This window comes from Centruroides sculpturatus, unplaced genomic scaffold (assembly GCF_000671375.1).
Source record: "Centruroides sculpturatus isolate CEXI.00-Female unplaced genomic scaffold, Cexi_2.0 scaffold174, whole genome shotgun sequence".
NCBI lineage: Eukaryota > Metazoa > Arthropoda > Arachnida > Scorpiones > Buthidae > Centruroides > Centruroides sculpturatus.
The window spans coordinates 320,283-330,497 of record NW_019384420.1 but is presented as its reverse complement, the minus strand read 5'-3'; positions in this window follow the sequence as shown (position 1 = coordinate 330,497).

Below are 10,215 nucleotides of genomic sequence, written 5' to 3'. Positions count from 1 at the left end.
TAAATAACTGTATTCATTTGACTTACAGATATATTTTATGATTATTTAAATACTAGGCGAGAGTTTTTTCTTTTGCCAAATTGGGATTACCAAACTAAAACATCAATTATCTCCATATCAGACATAAATTAATACATCTGATAAAGCCTAAAACTCCTAAGACATCTTAGTTATTAAGATTTTTTAAAAACAATGAATTAAGAATTATTCTGATTATTATTTCACGATAATAGTACACGAATCTGCATCATATAATTGTCTATTTTTTTATTTGAGCAAGAGCTCAAGCTTGGAGAGTTTTCTCAATTTAAGGTAATCTAGGGTAAAACGAAAGTGCTGTCAGGGTAGTTCCATCAGGAGCAAGTAGCAGCACTGCTTGTGGGTTTAAAAAAAAATGAGATTTTTATTTATATTTTTTGTAATTTATCTGTAAACGCAAAAAACTTATCAAATTTCAACTCATTATAAATCATTTCAACTTTCACTTATTGACAGCTTTGTTAAATTTCACAGGATTGTATTATCTTTTAACTTTGTAGTAAAGTTTTGTTTATTTTCTCAGACAAAAGCAATAGACTCTGCTGGTCTCCCACTGTGAAGGACAACAAACTGCTAATCCTTTTATTACTTTGTTTTCAAAAACTCCCTTCTCTGTCAGTAGCGTGTCAAATGACTAACAAATTGCTTTCTGGCACTCAGAGGAATGTTTTCTTTTAGATTTAACAACTAGTATTGACAGTAATGAATTCTTTAATTTTATTTTTAATAATTTAAAAAATATTAATAAAATTACCAAATAAATGTTTGGGTCACAATTACTAAATGGTATTGCTATGTAATGAACATAAATTTTAATTGTTGCAAAAATTGAAAACATTAAATTTCTTATTATGCTATGATCGCAAGAAAGCAGGGTGATAACACCAAAGTAAGAAAATTGCGTTGTCAAAAATAGCTGCAATGACGTATTTGAAATGAATTGAGATTGGTCTGATCATTCAAACCAGGAGAAAAAGATAGAATGCGTAGCATTGTGGTAAAGTTTAAATATTCTACATTGTTATTTTATTGAATCACAACTGTTATGTACAACAATTGAGAGTAACAGTGCTCTCATGCTGTGAGAGAATTTACTGCAGATGGTAGTAAGGTATTGTTTTTCATAAAATTTCTCTGAAAGAAGTCATAACTTGAAAACTACAGTAGGAATTGTTTCAGAACATATCAGTTGAGGAATACTATAAAGCCTGCAGTTCAACTGTTATTTTTGAGAAATTCAAAAAAAAAAAAAAAAAAAAAAAAACATTATATATCTGCAGGATACATATGCCCCAGAATGTGGGTTAAATGTTATGTAATTGCAAATTAAAAATTTTGCAATTATGGTGTTTTCTATAGCAGCACAGTTTAACTAGAGTTTTATGTCACAATAAAATATTGGGATTTTCTTTGTATTCAGCATATTTTGAGAATATAGGGCTGTGCTAACATTTTCTTAATTTGATTAACATTTTTCACAACTAATTAGTCAAAGAATTATTCTTAGCAGTGGATGCCCTAAATTTAATGAGTAGCTTTTAAGTTTCTTTCATAATCTAAAAAGATACAAAGATAAACATCCAAACCCTATAGTTATATATTAATGCCAAACAATTGCAGAATTGTATTGGGCTATACTACTACTACTAATTAAATGCCAAGTAATTTGGCACTAGAGAAAGGTGTTAGGCAACATCTGTTGCTAACTTTAATAATTATAATTAAATTAATATTTTAATAATTAATTTAGAAGGTTCTGAAAAAAAAAATTGACCCAAAGCAGGACTCAAATCCACAACTCCTGTTTACCGAGCAGTCACATTGCCAGTTATGTTACCCAGACCTTTGATCCTCACTTCCAAACTTATTAATTTAGATATAACCATACTTGGTTACTTATGGTGCTAACTGGAGACAACTCAGTGCCTATGGCCTATAACTCCCACTATGGCACTCAGCCAGCTATTCCATGTTGAGATAGAAGTGATAGCTGGATGATTGCAGTGGAAATTACAGGACATAGGCACTGAGTCATCTCTAGCCTACACTGTAAGTAACAGAGTACAGTACTTTTTATATTCTATAGGATCTTCTGATATCCAAAATATATAAACTAATGTTTTATTTTTTATTTTTTTTTTGCTTCCTTAGTTATCTTGACATTTAAAAAATGGACTTTATATGTACATAATTGTTCCTTACTAAGTTTGAGACCCAAGATGGATAGGTGTCAAGGTCTGATAAGTGTTTTATTATAACAATGTTTACTTGTAACAAGGATATCATCTATTTATCTTCTACACAATATGATATTGTCTTTTAAGGATCACTGGAAACTGTCTTCTGTTATTTTTACTATAATCTCAACAATAGTATAGAGGATACTACATAGAAAATTCTATCAAAATCAAATACCTGGTGTAGGATAATACAGAGCACCTCAAAAAGATCTTTTAAGGAAATATTCCTATTGTATTCTTACTAATAGGTATTATTTAAATTACTAACTACAGTGGGTGATCGGTTAATGAACAAATCGGATAACAAACACTTTTGCGAAAGATTTTTATGTTCGGACAACGAACATAGGATCAGATAATGAACACCCCACAGAACAAACACAAAAAGAAGCGACGTAAAATAATGAATACCGATTAGTCTTCCCTTGTCTTTGGGCAACAATTCAAAACTTTTTGGTGTGTGAGAGATGTTGACATCGACGCTCAAGCCGGTATATACTGATCAGATAGTATTCCTCCAAACTTTGAAACTCTCCCTTGTAATTCCAGCTTTTTATTTTTCTGACAAAACAATTCTATTATATATTCACGAGACTGTCGGGTAGGCACTCGTTATAAAAAATATAATATTTTTTATAATGCATTAATGAAAGTCTAAAAATCAATTGTTAAATTATTAAACTTGGTAGAGAGTTTTAATACACTAAAAATGTTCATCATCATTACTGAAGTCTTCTCTACCCGTTGGCTGGTTGTCCTCTCGAGTTCTGGTCCTCTTCTGTTGTTGCTGTTATAAGTGATTCTGATTCACTGTAACCATCATTTATAGGTAAGTTGCTGAAGCTTTATTTCACTGTCAGATTTTTAGTTCTGGTTATAAAGGTCATCAAGCTTCTATACAATTCCTTTTTGTTTATTAAATCCTTTTCTTCAGGAGGCCATTTGTTGCTGTAGGTAAGGCAGTCTCTAAAGAGGGTCTCGCAACTGTCACTGAACCTGGAGAATTCGAATAAAAAGTGATGAACATTATCTTTACTATTATTGATTTCACAGATACTATTGTCCTTCTTTTTGAATCTATACAAGTAGGATCTGAAGTTTCCATGACCCTTGAAGTTTGAGTTAATTCAAATGAGGGGTTGAAGAACTTTGTTTCTTTTCCTTGTTATTATATTGGGTATAAAAGAGAAAGTTTGGTATCTGTCATCACCGACTCGTTCCATTCATTTTGCCACACATCCATGAGAATTTGATTTGTTTGATTTCCTTTCTTATTTCCTGTAGGGGGATTCTTTTGTAAGTAATTGGAGTATTTGCTGAAGCTGTTGTCTTCACTAGATGATCTGCTGTCTCATTACCCAGGTGATCCCTATGCCCTGGAATCCATTGGAATACTATTTTTATAGTTTTGCTAAGGTCTTGTGCAATTTTGATAGTTTCTGTGGCAAGTAATGAATTGTTTTTCTTGTTTTGCAATACGAAAAGAACCACTTTGTAGTCCGTGTTTATTGCTATAGAGCCTTTAAGGTAATTAAGGTTTCCTTGAATATAATTTAGAGCCCTGTAGATGGCTCAGAGCTCTGCTTGGATAATATTACAGTAAGGAGCCATTCTAAAGCTGGCTTTGTATATTGTTTTTCCTTCTTGTGTTTCTACTAATAACTCCTGTTCCTGTTGGCCTGTTGGAGGTCTGTTGGTTGGCCTGTGTATGCATTCCAGTTTTTGCTTCTGTTTCCATCGTTTACAAATTCTAAACTGACATAGTAACTGTTTTCGTCTGATGGGTGGATATAATATTTATTATTTCTAGTGTAGCTGCTGTCCCTGTCAATTCCGTGTTCTCTAATGTTTTTGATCTATGCAATTGTCCTTCATTTCCACTTTTTCAATGTTCATGTTATGTGAAAAAATTGTGGAAGATTTCCATGCAGACATATGTCTGTCTTTATATGTAAATATAAGAAATCCATTCTCCATAGAAAGTTATGATTTACCATTAAATATTTTAAATTTGAAAACATTTGTAATTAATATATAAATTAGTTTTTAAAATCAAAATATAAAAAATGTAAATGGAATGTTTAGTTATTAAAAAATCATTCAATTTTTCTTTTATGGAGTGGAATGGGGTAGAGTGAAAGTTGGAAAGTGGTAGTATTAATCATTTTCAAATGTCATTGGGTACATTCCACTATGCACCAAACATCACATTGGTGAATTGCAATGTACTAAAATATGTTCTGATATTCACTGATGAACTTATCAGTACAGCAACCAATGCACTGTCCACTCACTAGGAAGTGGATATGGTCAGACCTTTCAAAGCAATATGGCTGCCTTCACAATTATATTTAGCAACTTTAAAAAATAACAATAAAAACTGAATAAGACTGTTACTATGTGATAGTATTAATCTCATACATTGTCATTAAATATCATTTCATAATGATTAAAAACATTTTTACTATCCAAAAATTCCAGTAAAAGCTTATGTTGTGGCTGAGACTGATGCATACCAGACCATACACATTTAATCAGTTGTTGAAATCTGACAACCCTAGTTGTAACACAAAAACGTCATTGCATCAACATATCATCCACAACTCAAGTAATTAGTAAAGCACAGTTTTATTTCATTGGCTGCATTCAGCAGAGTCAACAGTTGTAACTGAGCAAAGGTGTGTCAATTAGTAGCTGTTATGTAGTTACATCTGTTGAATGATGAGTGACGTGCATTTGAACAAAAAGCAGCCATCATTGGTCAGTTTCAGGAAGTGATAAATAGCATAAATGAAAGACACTACTAAATATGACATCAAAATACCAAACACGTTCCAAAACAATGCTACTGTAGAGGGCGTTCAGCAGAAAAATACTCAACAGCTTTGAAACTGTTGAGTCTGCTGAACACAGCAATTTAAGATATATAGAGATAAGGTAGCACAACTCACTCTAGCGAGAAAAATGCCACTGCACATGACGTCACCATTGAGAAACTTGATTCACTACCGCTCTGTAACACGTGCTGTTTATGTCAGAAATGCAATCTTAGAGAAATGAATGCACCACAAAACTCACACAATGGTTAATAAATACATACAATTGTTAATATGGTGCTATTCAAAATCAAATTAATTAATTTAATTATCCCTGTAAACTTATTCTACATAACATGCCACAATTCACTCGTATGATAAAACTAATTAGAGAAAAAGTATTCTACAAGCAATTAAATCATTACTTTATCTTATGGCTGCTCCTCAGGCAAATAAACATGAAACAATAAGAAATAAATGTTTTTCCACGATATTTTCCTTTTTAAAGAAGAAAATTCTGAACTTTCATGTAAAGATTTTTAGAAAATTTTTTTTGTTATAAATATATTTCTTATACGAAACTAAAGTTTAAAAAAATAATACTAATGCTTCATAAGTAACAAAATACATTTTTGCTTTTTTATTCAATACAAAATTAATGTAGGTATTACAATAGATCTAGCTGTAGAGCTAGATATTAAATAACGTGTATATTTATACTGGTTTAAACAAAGCATTGCATCAAGAGGACTCTATATATATATATAATTATAAATTTTTTAATGTCTGGATGTGCAAGCATATGAAGCTTGCCACTTTCTTGCCTTTTTTTGGTGTTGTTTGGCAGACCTTTGGATTTTGCTTTCTGCATTTATATAAAGTATTCTTATAAAAAGTCTTGTTCTGACATAATTTTATTACTTGGGGATGCAAATGTGAAAACTTCTTTGATAAAATTTCACAAAGGCCCTTAACGACATTGCTCACTTTGGAAATATTGTTTCCAATAAACAGTGAAAATGTTACTTCCATTTACTTTACAGAGTTCAGCTAGCTATCTGTTGGCATTATCAAGCCACCTCAAGACAACTTTTCTATCCAGTCATTGTTCAATTGAGGTGAAGAGAGTTTCATTTCTTCACTATTATGACCAAAAGAAATATCAATTTGCTTGCAATGATAAGCAATATAACCGGCTAAATAGTGTAGTCCCTGTTCAGAACATTCAGCTGTAGGTACTGATAGACAAGATGGAGAAATTTCTAAAGTCATTTCTTGCACCTCTGAGTCCCCCTCAATCATCTTAAGTTCTTCTTCCATACTAGGAATTAATCCAGTGAAAAGATGTGATGTAAGGTATTCATCAGCATCTTTGTCAATTGCTACTGGACATGAAGAGCTTAATGTAATGTCAGTAACATTTCTACTCATGACGGAAATGATTCTTAAATTCAACAGGGAAGGGTGGTCATATGTTCTTCCTAATGTACAAATCTGAGAAAAAAATTTTTGTAAACAGTCTTGATTAAATCTTGCAGTTAAAATATACTTAATATTGTAATTTTTACCAAGGTCTGTGTAGCAGCAGAGGAGTGAACAAATAAATATAAGGAAGCCTTTCTGAAATGGTAATAAACGTGTTCTTTTTCCCAACCTCGTGTTCTTACAAATAGAATAAAATTTGCGAAGTCTTTGTTCTTGGCCTTCTATATGCATTCCAAAGGCACTAGCAATTGGACTATCGTCAATTTTAGGGATTCTTGAATTGAGGATGTCAAAAGTATCATTTACAAATTTTACAAAATCAGAAATTTCCTGGTCATCAGGTAGAAGGAAAGATATTGCTTGAGCAAACACGATTAGAAAATAACTGGCAAGCAAGATTAACTTTTTGACATTCCCTTCCACACACATCCACATGAGCTTGTGTCAGTTTTGGACATAGCTTTATTTCTCCATTATCCAAGGATAATATTTTCAGAAAAACATCTTTATTCACATGTTTTCCTCTTGGTAAGATAATGCCTTCATCTAATACATGATTCCTCAAAAGTTTAATCAAATGTGACACATCTGAATAGACCCATATGTGCTTTCCTGGATTTGTAGGATTTTCAAAGCATGTATTTTCATGGTCAACTTTGTGATAGTTCCATACCTTTGAATTTTTTCCTCCCCGATCACACACAACACCAACAACTATAAAACCTACACTGTGAACTTTAGTTATTATTTCTTTCAATAATTCACCTGTCATAGTGGTATCAAAGTCATAACAAACAAGCTGTTTCCAATTCCCACACAGAGCACAAGTCATTACTACCTGCACCTGACTGTGAGATCCAAAAACTTTGTCCATCTCTTGGTCATAACAGAGTCTGGAGTCAACATTCATTTCATCAAAGCTCAGAATGCAGAAAGATTCTATAACTGTGACTTTCAGATTTCATCTTCATTATTTGCAAAACATTATGCAATACTCCTGGATAGCAATGAAAAGATGAAGAAAATGATGAATAAAGTAGAAAGTGCAGGTAAAGGGATTCCAAGGCTTTTTCTCATATACACATAATACTTCCTAGACAAAAAACACAGGGTTAGTGCTTTTGCTATATCTTCTTTTGTCCAGTGTTGCTTCATTTTTTGTGTTATAAGGCAATCTATTTGTGTTTTGGTAAATATTTTTTTTCAAAATATTATTTATTTTCTCATTCACTTCTTTGTGTTTTTTACTTTCAAATAATTTTAATTTTTTGGTTTTTCTCAGTAAGAGCCAACTGTAATAATTTATTTTTTCTTTTCAGAGTAAATACTTCCCTCTTCAAGTGATCAATTTTAGCATTTACTAAATCCAGTTTTGTTGCTAATTTCACTTCCAGAGAAGGCTCATTTATAGGTTTAGTTTCAATACCTGTGTCAATTTTATTCTTTTTTGGTGAAAGACGAGACAGTTTGTTCAGTGCACATTTCCGATTCTCTCGCTGTGTATATCTTATTGTTCTGTCATGCATTTGCTCTACTATCTCTGATGTACATGGGACATCCGAAGATGTAACAGGAGCTAGATTTAAAGACGGCATAGCATCAGGCTTTAAGCATCTCCTGGAAGGTATATTTAAGAGTTCTGCTTTTAGATCTCTCTCATAGTTGTCTTTAAGGAAGTGCACACTGCAAACTGTTGCATTTTCAACATTGACTTTTTGTCCTCTCGTTTGCAGGCATGAATCAACTTACTTCTAAGAGTAGGATGCTTTGGGAAAGAATGATAAATTACATTATTTCCTTTTGTCTTTTGATTGTAATTTTCACACATAACAGTTTGGCATTATTCAACTTGATCAATGAACACTAACTGAAAAATTCACATGTCAACACACTACTATTTAACAGATACTTTGAAAATATTAAATTTCATCTTATATTCTCCTTGTATTCCGAACACCCATCAAAACTTAATTTCAAATGTAAACAAACAAAGATCACCACGGTATGTCGAAAGCTCACGTGTTTCTCGGAGCATGTTTTTCGATGGAGACGTCACGTGCACAACGATTAAAAGAAAAACCTACTGCACACGCAAAATGAGCACTCCCTGGCAGCCATTGTTACCTATGTACACACCTGCATTTGAAGTTACAAATACAATATAATGACAAAAAAGAATAGTACAGTACTATAGAATCTGTACAGTAGAAGTTACCGAAGTTACAATAGAAAGTAATATTTATATACATACAAATTACTTAAAAATAACTTTTATTCAACTTACTATAAATTTCACAATTTTTATGTGATTAATTGTACATGCCAAAAAAATGAAATCTTAACTGTTTTTTGTTAAAAAGTTAAAAAAATAGTATATTGAATTGAGTGTACACTATATACGTATAATGAAAGTCTTTATTTTTTATAATTTTTCTGTATTATTGTAAGTAGCTGTTACAAGTAAATCCCAAGCTTTGCATCCTCAAAATGTATACAATAGGCTTACAACTTATCAACTATTTGACTTTGACATTGATTGATATATATCAAGTTATAACATAACTAAACTAATAAAAAACGCGGAATTTCAAAAAGATGAATAGGTAAAGCTTACTTGGAAAACTTTCTTTAGAAAAAAATATCCAATACGGTTAAAATAAAATGGCGACCACGTGATTATTCCATTAAGTTAGAATTTGACGCTAAGCGAAATTTTCAGTGTTGCCAACTTAACGAATCTCGTACGTAATTTTTTTTTCTTTTTTGATAGTTCGGCTATCCAATTAATCAAAATTAATAAAATATATTAAGTATTAGTGAAATTTAATCGATAATTATTAAATTGTTTATGAATTAATTATTTACATGTTACAGCTTTTTCGATATCAGACGCTTTCTGTCGATTTAATCCGCTGCTAATGCTATTGCAAAAACATTTTATCAAATAGAATATATCCTTATATTAAATTGCTGATAATTTTTGCTTATATTGATTGCTCAATTATAAAATTCAAGTATTTTAAGTTAATTAGAAATTGTCAAAAGGTTCACTGTGAATTTCCATAAATTTCCGTTATAGGAGAGAATATCCCGATTTTCAGATATTCTCTCTTATTCGGTTCCTTCAGATTTTTTAATAAATCAAATACAAGAAATTCATCTTTGACTTTTTTAAATGAAGTTCTTGGTATGTCCTTCATTCTCGATAGTGAGCATAAAGAGAAATTATGCAGTTTCACTCAGAGAGATGATGTTGATGGCGTCATGTCTGTGAATTGGCATCAATAATCGGCCGACCCATATGGCCGTGGACCACTTCGGAACAACTTTTAAACTTACACTCACAACATACAGACATGACACAACACATAAAAAGCATAGACACCATCAAGCAATCGTGGGCTCGAAAGGCACTCCATGGCAGGCATCCTTACGGCCTGGCCCAGGATTTTGTTGACAAAACTGCGTCAAACAGCTGGTTAGATCGGGGATGCCTCTTTGGGGAGACGGAAGGATTCATGATTGCCATACAGGATCAGGTCATAAATACTAAAAACTACAGAAAACACATACTCAAAGATACAACACTCACAAATGACACATGCAGAAAATGTCACATCATGCCAGAAACTATA